Consider the following 13,292-nt stretch of genomic DNA (forward strand, 5'->3'; position numbering starts at 1 on the left):
GAAAGGACCATAAGAAAAATCAACGCCCACAGAGCTTCAGGCCCAGACAACATCAGTCCGCAGGCCCTGAAACATCTCCCACGGAAGGCCCTCGTGCTGCTCACCAGAATCTTCAACGCGGTACTCTTGCTAGGTCACTATCCGCAATCATGGAAGGAAGCCCGAATAGTGATGATACCAAAACCAGGAAAGACAAGAACACAACCAACGAACTACAGGCCCATCAGTCTTCTGTCGCACGCAAGTAAAGTATTTGAACGGATCCTCCAGAGCAGACTCCTACAACACATCGACAACGCCCAGCTGCTACCAGACCACCAATTCGGATTCCGTGGAGGCCACAGTGCTGAGCACCAACTAGTTCGTGTGGTTGAATTACTGACAGACAGATTTAACGAAGGAGGCCACACCTTGGGAATGTTCCTGGATGTGGAGAAAGCCTTCGACAAGGTGTGGCACGACGGACTGATCCACAAATTACACAAGCAGCGCTTCCCACACTACCAGATACGGCTCCTCATCTCGTATCTTAGAGACCGGAAATTCAGAGTTGCCCACGCAGGAACCACCACCACTCAACGCACCATCCACGCAGGGGTCCCACAAGGCTCCTGCATTTCCCCCATCCTCTACGCTCTATACACAGCTGACATACCCACCACCCCAACCACAACCCTGGCTACCTTTGCTGACGACACGGCTATCTTTGCAAGTCATGGGAACATCCGATATGCCTCCACCTATCTTCGAAGACATCTAGAAGAATTGGATCGTTGGACAGAGAAGTGGAAGATCAAAATCAATCCAACGAAATCAGTCGTCGTAGACTTCACCAGGTACCGCACCCGGCAGCATCTCCAGTTCCAATTAGCCGGTTCACCACTCACGGAAGCCGACGAAGCGAAGTACCTGGGAGTCCAACTCGACAGGAAACTGCTATTCGACACCCATGTAGCAACAACAACTAAGAAAGCGTCGCAAAGGCTCCAAGCCCTCCTTCCCATTCTCCTCTCCCCGTCCCTCACACAGAAAACCCGACGACACGTATACGAAATGAGCATACGCCCCATTCTCCTATACGCTCACCCTGCGTGGGAACACACATCCAAAAGCAGACTGAACTCACAACAAGTTGTACAAAATAGAGCAGCCAGGGCCATCACTGGGCACTCAAAGGACACGAGATTGGATCAAATCCATGAAGACCACGATCTTCCATTTCTTCAGGAAGTCAGGGAAAGACGTTCTGCCAACTTCTGGAGAAAAATCAAGAATTCCCCTCACCAGCATATAGCAGCCATAGGAACAAAAATCCCAAGAAGAAACTCCTACAAGATGCCAGGACCACCACGCTGAACCTAACTCAACCCACGACTGCACAGAGGGGCCTTGCGACAGTTGCAAGCCCAACCCAAGCTAACTAACAGTCCCAAACCCGAGAATCCCACAACACTGAATGAAGGCAAGGGCTTCGGCCCGAAACTTCCCCCGGAGGCCAAAAGGCCTGCCAAGAAAGAATGAATGAATGAATGAATGTTACTTGTCACAACTAAAGCGTAACAATTTTGCTTATTTTGATGTTTTGCAAAAGCGGATGGGAGAGTTGGCTGTTTTCACCGTTGTTGCAGTTGCTTCAATAATTGGGAAGGCGAGGGGAAAATATATTGTAGCAAGATTTAGTCAGACGGTTAAATTATACTGATTTCATACTGTTTTATCTAAATTCGCTTACTGCAAGCTTCCATATAACTTGTTTGGCGTGTTTTCGCTTGCAATAAGCTTAATAAAGCTTGCCATTGATGAGAATACGCTTATACTTGGCTTGCGTTTGAGATAATTTGACTTGTGTTTAACTTGTGAAGACAAGCTTGTGCAAGCCTTGCCCAGATGTAACTAACTAGCTCGCTACAAGCTTGCAGCAAGCTAATTGGCTTGCATAGTATAGTTTGCGGCAAGCTAATTGACCTTGCGACAGCAAGTTTGTGGCAACTTGCAGCAAGCTTAAATTGCTGTCTGGGTATGTTTATCATCGCAAACTGAAAGGCAGATTTTTCGTTGCATCGATGCAAACCGTTATGGAATGTATTTTAAGATATTCTATTTTTGCATAAATTCTAAACCTCTACCCTATTTGGATACGCCCTTCAATCAAAGTAAAATTATGAAATTCCCAGCTTGAGGTATATTCTATGTTTGAAAATTTATTCCGAGCGATACACTCGCTTCCCTGTGATGCGATCACAAACCACAGACAACGTCGATTTCAATGTGAAGAAGAAAATTATGCAATTACTCCCTTCTCTCCTCAAAACATCAATTTTAGAAACACTGAACACAAGTCTACTTATTTTTAGTAAGTGATTTATTTACAGAGTTTTATCGCCGTAACTTGAGAGGGTCATGAAATACCTTATTTTAGTTTAAATTTCGGACCTCACAACCTCCTTAGAATACGAACTTGAATCAAAGTAACATGATAAAATAATAGTTTGAGGTAGTTACTAAGTGGCAAAATTGATTTAAAGTTTTTTAGCCGTTTTCTCGTGATGCGGTGTCAAACTTCAGACAGCGTTGTTTCAATGTGACGAAAAAAATATATCAAATGTTTTTCCTACATTAGAATGGGATGTTTGAAAGTCACTGGGATATGTAACATTTATTTCTAGTTAGAAATGTATAAACTGAGTCTCACGTTTTAGCTTGAGGAGCTGCTAAGATACTTAACTTCTCGCCTACATTTTGACTCCCATACTCCCTCGAATCAAAGTGGCGTGACAAAGTCCTAGCTCGAGGTATAAATTGTGTTCAAAAATGCTTTTGAAACTGTTTAGTTATTTCTGCTTGACACAATTAGAAATAATAAGCAAGGTCACTTTCAATGTGACGAAAAGTAAACGTATATAAATTTACTCCTTAAACGATGGTTTTCAAAAACACTGAGGCATGGGTCCGGTTGTTTTTGATGATGAGTTTATCTACCAAGTTTCTTCTTCCGAACTTGATGGGCTCGTGAGATGTTCAAATTTTCGGATAAATTATGACCTCCTCTATCCACTTAAGATTGCAATTTTATCAAAATAACATGACAGAAATTCAGTTCGAAATAGCTGATAACTATACCGAATAATTCTTTTCACTTGGTTCATCCGTTTTGATCTGATTCGATCACTCGCAAGATCAATTTCATTTGTATATACTAAATACAATATAGCAGATGAAAATGGTCTGTTGAGTTTCCCTGTAACAAATCAAATTGTACTGCAAAGTTCAAGACAAGATTTTCTAGTTCTTATTATTTATTTTATTTTATTTTATTTTATTTTATTTTATTTTTGTAAAATTTATTTATTCTATTTTCCTGACGCTGCTTTGAAACACGGTAAAGTTATTCGAGAACTACGTCCTGTCTTGGGGATGAACTGTTACGGGAAAAGGTAAAGTGATATGTGAGTGGATGTTCTCTGTGCTAAAGTTTCTCTAAGCTTGTGAGGACAAGGAGAAGGGAAGGTAAGGAGACTATTATGATCGGGGGAAACTCCGTCTAGATGTTATGGTGAAAATGTATGATGTAAATGAAAATGGAAACGATACTCCTCAAGTTCAAGCTGTGAGTGGGGTAAGGTTTATCAATGAAATGTGAACAGTATATGTAAGGGGACGCAATAGTCACGCAGAATAGAAAAAAAATAAGAATAAAGGGAATAAGGAGACACTGACAATGTGTGTTCGGGGTACCTCTAGATGATATTTAAGAATAAAAAATGAATTGAGAGAATGGGCTAAGTCACGTTTAAAAACGCGTGAGAAGAAATACGATATGCATCGTTTGAAGATTGAGAGTTTATTGTAACAGGAAAATGGTTCAGAACTCCAGGAAACAAAGCCGTATGCTAGCACTAGCATTAGTAGTCGAGTTGGAAGTAAATGACTGCGGATATCCCAATGATCATTATCATCATCATCATCATCACCATACTACTACTACTACTACTACTACTACTACTACTATTACTGCTACTACTACTACAACAACAACAACAACAACAACTACTACTACTACTACTACTAATAATAATAATAATAGTAATAGTAATAATAAATTTCTGCCACAATTCACAATATTTTGGGATTCTTTTCTTTTCGAGAACTCTCGAGAAGATCAATTCGTTTCACTATGAACAACTACCAGTGGCTGCTTCAGGTTCACACGAGCGAAACGCGGTTACTTCCTGTTTCGCAGAATGCCTTATCAATGTGCAACGTTGCCAAGTTTACATATTCCTGTTTCGCAGAATAACATGAAAAGTTTCGGTAGCACCTCAATATTAGAAATATTTAGCAAAAAGTACAAAATACCAACATGAATCTACAGAGGCGCGGCTCACAATAGAGCCTTGTCGCACAACTGCAATCATGATTTACTGCAACAAGAACAGACACATAAATAAATAAATAAATAAATAAATTGCTTTAAACGATAATGACACGAACCTTAATAAATTTAGCATACAGATGCGACTGTTAATATCATCTTGTTTTCATTGGATTACTCGGCTTCGATTCCCGGCGGCAGCTCATGTGTTTGGGATTCCATGTTACTCAAAAGGTCTCGTCTCATATAGCCTAGCTGCTGAAAGGGACCTTAAACTCAAAATCAACTCAACGCAACAACTCTTCATTGGATTGTATTTTCAATGGTACGAATGAATGCAATGAGATACTGAATTAAAGTACGGAATAAGGCCAACGTCGTCGCCACACTTAAACTTGCTTTTAAGAACCCGGGCTCTCTAAACGTTTCCACGATCTTCTCCACATAGTTAAATTTCTTGCTTCCGTCATCCGCATTCTCAGACTGTTCTTGCTTCAAAAGTAGAATGAATCTGTTTATATAGGGATGATTTATGTTTACTTCCTATTAAACTTGAAATGATAAATCTCGGCATTGTTCGTGTTTTTTCGCTGTTGCTATCATTTTTTTCTTATTGCCCTGAAACATTAATACAGATATAATTAGTACATCGTAAGGAGTCAAATATCAATCCAATAAAAAAGTAAGCTTTCAAATATTGCTATCTTTATGGATGGAATGTACAGGAAATATCATGTACGTTAGTTTTCTCAGGGTTCTCCCACCTCCGTCCACTTTTTATATGCAAACTTATCATCCATCTAATCATCACCGTCTTTCTTAGCCTCGGTGGACATTCGCGGGGCGTTAAACTAAAACAAGTTAGCATTGTTTCACAGTGTGAAACTGTCTTCCAAACTATGCAAATTCAATACTCAAACTTGAAGTAGTACATCTATAACTACTGCTTGCAATGGAGCAATAAGATCAAAGATAAAACATGTTCCTCGGACGTTGAATCCATGTCAGAGAGCCATTACGCGCTATCCCTTGCTAGTTTTATTCTATGGTGGTAAAGGATGAAACAAATAAAGTTTATTTCAACCACTTCCAGTTCGAATGGAGGGTTAAGAAGGAGATAGAACCTATTCTAGGTCTCTGAATCGATTACAAGAAAGCACTTCTCGATATTTCCTAGTTTTTTTTTTTTTTTTGTTCTACGAAAATCTGAATCCATCTTTGTTTTCTTGCTTCCAAATCATCTGCTACTAAATTTCCTAACCGTTGTTTTACTTTCACAAATTCTAAGTCACTCTATGTTGCTTTATCCGTGATGCATTTGCATAACTTTATATAACTGTCCTTAGTTTTTGGTTCCGATACACTTTCTTTTGTCTCCTGTTGATGTAACAAACACAGTATCCATGTGGTGTCCATTGGATGCCGGGTACAACAAACACAGTATCCATGTGGTGTCCGATGGACGCCGTCTTTTAACTGGCGGAGGAAAGTCAAACTTTGTAAATGCCTTCATCCTCTCTCTTACAACCTCACGTCTCCGTTACCTGCAACAAAAGAAAATAAATTTAGAGTACACCAGCGTAAAATTTATCAAGTCAAGAACGTGAAATTATCATGAAAAAACTACTGAAAAAAGTTCGTTCTTACAAATTTATTAACGTTATGGTGACATATATAATTTATTAACGCTATAGTGGCATAATTTTGAAATTGTTTTCTCTATTAGACAACGTCACTCAACTTGCATAAAATATTGTGAAAGGAGGCCACGTTTACTTCAGGAGGTTTGAGCCGGACTGTAGTTACAAAACCCCATTAGCTAAAGTGTTGAATATTAGATATTGGTAATTATGATAAATATTTTTTACTAGTAAAGGCTCGGCATTGCTTTGCCATTCCCGGTTTATAGTTATACCATATAGCTCATTGCCTGAAACAGTACTTTCCAACTCTTTCGTTACGGTGATACCTTATTGGTACACACAATTTTTTGCGACATCTATCCACTGATACTAATATACAAAAATAGATTGTATTGTAATAAAGATGCAGTAACAGAGACATACAGTGTCATGGTTGAATGTTAGTTATTCAAAATTGTAGAAGTCTTTATGTCGATCACGCAGTTAATACACAGAACAAAATGAATGAAATTTAATATTATTTTGTCTCAACTTCTCCATTCGTTTTCTGTTCTGAATTAATAATAATAATAATAATAATAATAATAATAATAATAATAATAATAATAATAATAATAATAATAATAATAATAATAATAATAATAATAATAATAATAAATGCGACAGTATTGATACTAACACGCGACAACCGACAACCAAGTTCTAAAATTTCACTCAGAGGGACCTGAATTTCACCGTTTTCCCACCCGCACTGAAGAGTCGATGCTGCTCTTACCTTCGCTACTGCTGCTGCATAATCACAAATTTTAATGAAAGAGCCAAGAAGAAACAAATAATAAATAGATGAAGCATAGTTGTTAAATGTTCGTTAACAGACATAGTTGATAGACATTAGCTTTGGAATCAGCACTGCATTGAAAAATATTGGTAGGTACCAGCATTTCTTTCAGACGTGATTTCTGTGAACGTGCTACAAAGGTCTAAAATTTCCTGCTTTGGCATGACATAACACAGTTGCAAATGCGTATATGCAATTCAATTCATTTTTTTTTTTCATTTCAGAACCAAGAATCTTTAGACAAATAATACAAAGCAAGAATACTGAATTTTTAATTTTGCCGTGACTTGTGTAACTAAATGTTAGTACTGTTCTCTATCTTCAGGTAAGCATTATTAAGGTTTAGAAGCAATTTTTATTTTTATTCTATGAAGCTGTTTGACAATTTGCATTCTGAGAGCAGTATTTAGTAACACGCAAACTGCCATGTGTGATATATATTATTCTAAATATAGACGCATATTTAATATTTATAGATGGTTTTATTATATTATCCATAATGGATGAGTATCCTATTTAAGTCATGTTATATTAGTCAAACAATAATACAATGTATTTCTTTTTTATTCATTTGTGATAAAGTTATTGCACCCACAGATCCTACATTAATGAAATCACTATTGTAACTTAAATTTAAAAAAGTGTTATTAAAGTGAAATAAAATGTGATTGATCTACAAAACTTGTATCATCCAATTATTCCATATTTGTCAATGCCTAGCCCTTTAAGGACTTCCACTTTTTGAGGTAAATTTCAGACTTTTACTCAAACAGCTACTGCTTCCTTACTATTTATTGTAGAATCATGGTTCATACCTCATTCTATTCAAGATAGAGCATAGTTTCCAACAGTACCCCTCACTTGTCCGTATTATACAGAAGAAAGTGGAAAATCGAGTAAATCCGGAAGACTCTTCGAAAAAAAAATCGAAAATTTTGCGTCCCTCTGGCTCGGGCTTGGGGCCACGTAGGGAACTCCTTTTTTAAAAGGAGTTATGTACATAATATGTGTGCGAAATTTCAATTTTTTATTTTGAAAACTAAAGTCGGGAGAAATTTTTAAAACTCTGAAAGTGACCCATTTTTTCATATATATATTTTTTGAAGTATACTGCCGTCAAAAGTTTCCGGATAGTCGCTTCAACTTACATTTTTATGAGCTAACCAATACATATTCGATAGAGAAAGCCACCAATTCGAAATATTTTGTTTTTATAAGTCTCTATAATGTCTCAGGCGGGTAATGGACGTTTATTTTTATGTTTTTGTAACATGTTTACATGTAATAAAAAAAGAAAGATTACTGAATTATTGTAAAGTCAGCGATTATTTTAATTAAAAATAACGTGATCAGGATCATGAAATAACTTTGCCTGATCGAAGTACGGTTAAACGTTAGAAGTTAATTACTTTTTATAGTTACTCCTGCAATATAATTCCTTAGTATACAGACTTTATCAGACATAAATAATATCAGGAGTTTACATTATTAGTGAACAATATTATAAGATACAGTACAGTGACGTTTCGAACAGTGCGTGGATGTTTTTGCCTCTTCTGAGGGTTTGTTGCAGTTATTGTTAAAAATCACGCACAGATGTGAGGTGTTGAGTGAATAGGCACACGTTAAATTCATTGCGCGTCATAATGTGGGCTTTTCTATTCGTCAAATATCTTTCAAACTGAAATAGACTCCATCTACTTTTGGTGATTCCAACAAGCTTTTTCAGCGAAGACGAAAGAACATATAGAAAAGTGAAACTGGAAGGTCTCGTATTACGTCACGTACGAAAAATCGTATTATTGTATTGTTTAGCAAAAGAAATTTGAAACTTTCTGCAGCGGAACTCCAATCAGAATTTAACCATAGTCACTCTACAAACATTTAAGTTATTAGTGTGAATCGACATTTGAGAGTAGCTGCACTTTGGGTAAGAGTTGCTGTGCAAAAAACATCGCAAGTTCAGTGGAAACAAGTAACAGAGACTATAATGGACCCGGAAGAACAAAAATTGGATAATAAAGCAGTAGAAACGCGTATTATGGGCAGATGAGTCAAAGTTTCAAGTTTTTGGACAACGACATCGAGTTTATGTTCGAAGATCTGTTACAGAAAAGATGCGTCCTAACTATGTAACCCCGATTATTAAACATGGAGGAGGTTCTGTGACACTTTCGAGGTGTTTCGGAAATTCTGGAGTTGGTTGGATTCACAGAATAAAAGGAAATCTGGACAAAAATGGTTATCATTCCATTTTCCGCCAGAATTTGGTTTGCTTGGTCGCAGAATCACTTTTCTGCAAAATACTAATCCGAAGGACACGTCCAAACTTTGTTCTAATTATTTTAAGAAGAAACGAGCCAAAGGAGGTATTTGTATCATGGAATGGCCTCCCAGTCTCCAGATCCAAAGCCCGCCGCACTTATCTGGGAAGAGCTTGCCAGAAGTGTACGAAAAGACTGTCCTGCATCTGCTGATGGTGTTTCTGGTATGCTGCAGAACGCCTGGAATAATAATTCAGATGAAAATCTTCAAAAACTTGTAAGCCACATGCCCCGATTGGTGAAACGAGTGATAGCGGCGAAGGGCGGTTTCTTTGACGAGAATAACACTTAAAGAATCAGCCAATTTTCTTCGTTGGATAACGTTATTATTTTATTCGGATGTTAAAACTATCACTGTGTTCCTGAGCTACCAGTACCTTGTCCAAAATTGCACCGTATTACAAGCCTAACTTAACATTTCCCTGTTTTTGATCTGTCCGGAAACTTTTGACCGGCAGAATATATATATATATATATATATATATATATATATATATATATATATATATATATATATATATATATATATATATATATATACTTCAAAGAGTATACTGCGTCTTTACTGTTTGACCTAGTGTCATGGATCAAACGTCATTATTTTTCAGTATAACGAGCCATTTCTAACGATATCACTCACATGTTCTATCATATACCTGAAGCGGAAAAATCGGAATTTTTTCTGAAAAAGTCACCCCCTCGGAACACTTGTGCCCCTCCCTCCCGACCACAATTTTTCGTAAAGATCTCAAAAAAATGACAAATTTCTTAAGGTACACACACTCTGTATGCAAAGCTTCAATCTGATATCTTGAAAACTAAAGGTGTGAAAAAATTGAAATTTGCCTTAAGAAAAACACAAAAAAGTCACGCCCCTCCGCCCCCACTTGGCGCCGCCAAGTTACTATCCGGATCCAATACGCATCTAAGGTGTTTTTTGGTCCATTTTTGACTTGACCAATAAAAAGCGGCTTAAATACCTGTTGTAGAACCTAAATAAGCGGTCAAACACGATACTACGCCATGTTAACAAAAATTACGAAAAATCCTAATAGGGATAATCATGATTGGTACTTGGGAAGTTTCAACAAATAGACATAAACTTGCACGCAATAAAATCATTCCCCCAAAACTATTCTTTTCACTTCACCATAAACAAAATGTCCATGAATAGTAGTATAAAAAGTATAAATGTTTTCTCAGCCTTGCTGAACATAGCGAGATATCTTATTTTCAATTTCATAGTGAAGTGGAAACAAATGCTGTATTAATTCTAACACTTCATTAATCGAATAATGAATTCTTCAAATATTCGTTATTCAAATAATTGTTCGAATATCGAATAATTATGAGAATTGGAAACTAATATTCGGATTTTCTAATAAAAGAAGTAAAATTTTTTGAATAACGAATATTTTAATAATTATTCGAATAATTCTAACAACACCAGTAGAAATATGATGGGATATTCACAACTCTAAAGCGATACAACTGACCTCCAGAGAACGTCTAGCATTGAATAGGATCATTCTGAATCACCTCATCGATGAATTACAGTATATAAAGATCCACTTTTAATATCATGGCTGTTTGGGACTAGGAGCTGCCCATAAACCACATGCCATCCCAATTAGTGTTAGGAACATCCTCACGTGATGTATGGAGGAACTTCGTTACAACGTGGATCAGTGGAAAGATGGTATTTGGACTGGCGCATCATGGTACCATCAAGTGTTCTGATGAAAGAGTATGGATTTGGAGAATGAATGGTGAATGGCATCCACCGTCCTGTGTAGTGCCTACAGTAAAATTTGGAGATGTGGCCTAGAGAAACTTATCCTGTTTCTTGTAGAGAGGGCTTTGATTTCCTGTTGCTCTGTATAGTGATATCGTGACAGCGAGTTTTATTTATTTATTTATTTATAATAGGTTTCAGATACATGATTTGATGCCTATCATAGTTCGAAATGATCATTGTGAGAAAAGGGCGAATTAAGCAACATAAGGACAACATTAGGTTAGAAAGCGAAACGAATGCAGTCTACAAACTCATAAGGGAAAGGGACATGCAGTTAAGTGGAATGAAGTGAAGGTGCTAGGCTAAGAAGACAGAATGATCTTCAGGAGATGGGAAAGGCAAGACTCATTGAAATAGAAGGTGATAATGTGATGAACTGGAGCTCAGAAGTTAAAATTGTTGAACAATGGAATACGTTATAAGAAGTCTTAAGACATAATTATTTGTTAGTTTTTTTTTTTTAAATATCCAACGTAGTTGGAATTTTCTTCGTTATTGAGTATATGGGTGTACAATCTCAGCAGGGGAGATGGATTTAGCAGGTTTTAAATCTGTGTTGGTATTGTAAAGTGACTGGCTGTCAGCTACTATTCAGGCTACAGGAAGGTTTCAGCTGTCTGCTAGTATTTAATCTGCTGTTAATTTTCATGTAAGTCATAGTGTCTGATACAGCCAGATATTTAGTTGGCGAAACTGTAAGAAGAGATGGGGTTATTCAGAAAGCGCTCCGGTTTTAGTACATCAAATTATGAACTTTATTTTTTTCAAAACACACTAACAAAATTCATAAGCATTCCGATTTCAGGTATGGTGAAACTCCTCTACTGCATTAGCATGCAATATCCGTGTTCGTGAAATTTGCTATGGCTGTCTGACACCGCAATGTTTTGCTCAGAACTACCACTACGACTATGCCAAGGACTTTTAATGTTCACTATTGAACACGTTTCAATGAACTTTTTCTACGTCTACGAACTGTTGATTCATTTGGTGCCTCAATTCGACCTAGAACTGCGCGAAGTCGCCTGACAGTTGCTGCATAAATTCCTCCGTTCCGATACAAAGTTTGCACAATTAGCACACGTTGCGCTATAGTAAACTGCTCCATGGATAGACACAGACTGAAGAAATGCGAGATCAGACTAAGGCGACAATTAGAATGTTTGTGGGTAGTGCAAAATACGAAACAATGCCGGCAACCGAGCAACAAAAGAATTGCCAGACAATCCAAAAACACGTGTGCTTTTTGAATAACCCTATATTAATTTTATATTAAATTGGTTTGCTTTGCTCAGCGATTAGTTAATTATGGAATTATAGTATATAATAGGCTAAACTGGTATAATGGAGAATATGTCTGCAAGAGTGGAGGCTGTTAAAAAGGCCCAACAGATGAGCCAACCCCTTGTTAGACGCTACTATATTAGATATGAGGGTCGGCTGATAAGTTTTTGGCCCGACCCCTTCAGAATGTACCACCCTGATGTAATTAATGTCATATGAAATGTCGATCCATTGTATGTTTAAGTACCAAATTTCACGATTCTACCATGAACGGTTTTTATGTTACAGGTAATTGAATGAACCATGGCGGAGTCAGATGTCAAATTCACCAAAGAGGAGTTGCGAGGTGTAATGAAGTTCTTCTTTCTGCAAAAGAAGTCGCCCAAGGAAATCCATGGTTGCATGCTAGACATATTGGGTGGACAGTGCCCTTCATACTCCACTGTGAAGAAATGGTGTGCGAACTTCAAGCGTGATGACTTTTCAACAGAAGATGGTGACAGGTGTGGCAGGCCAGTGTCAGTGTCAACTCCGGAAAAAGTGGGCCAGATTCATGACCTGATTTTGAGCAACAGATGGATTTCGCTTCAGGAGATAGCTGACAAAGTGCACATATCCAAAGAACGTGTTGGGTCAATAATCCATGATCAGTTGGACATGCGCAAGCTTTCTGCGAAATGGATTCCGAAATGTTTGAACGCGGATCAGAAATGCGAAAGTGTGAGATCATCGCAGGTGATTTTACAGCATTTTTCGAACTCCAAGGACTATTTTTGAATCGACTTGTTACCCAGAATGAAACGTGCTTGCAATACTTTGATCCGGAAACCAAACAGCAGTCATGCGAGTGGCATCACTCAGGATCTCCAAGGCCCAAAAAATTCAAAGCACAAAAGTTCGCAGGGAAGGTGCTTGCCTCAATATTCTGGGATAAGGATGGTGTTTTGCTCTCAGACTACCTTCCAAAGGACCAAACCATAATTACAGAGTATTACTGCAGTCTGCTGGCTAAGGTAAAGGACGCTATTAAAGA

General features: G+C 37.6%; 1 protein-coding gene across 1 annotated transcript in view; it reads right to left on the minus strand.

Moving 5' to 3' along the window:
• Positions 1–5,081: 5,081 nt before the first annotated feature.
• LOC145688401 (uncharacterized protein F54H12.2-like) overlaps positions 5,082–13,292 on the minus strand; it is a 237,329-nt gene continuing 229,118 nt past the window's right edge. The window contains exon 2 of the transcript XR_014131894.1: positions 5,082–5,916. The gene's annotated coding sequence lies outside the window, so the exon portion shown is untranslated. The remainder of the gene's footprint in view (positions 5,917–13,292) is intronic.

This window comes from Thermobia domestica, chromosome 6 (assembly GCF_964235325.1).
Source record: "Thermobia domestica chromosome 6, izTheDome1.hap1.1, whole genome shotgun sequence".
NCBI lineage: Eukaryota > Metazoa > Arthropoda > Insecta > Zygentoma > Lepismatidae > Thermobia > Thermobia domestica.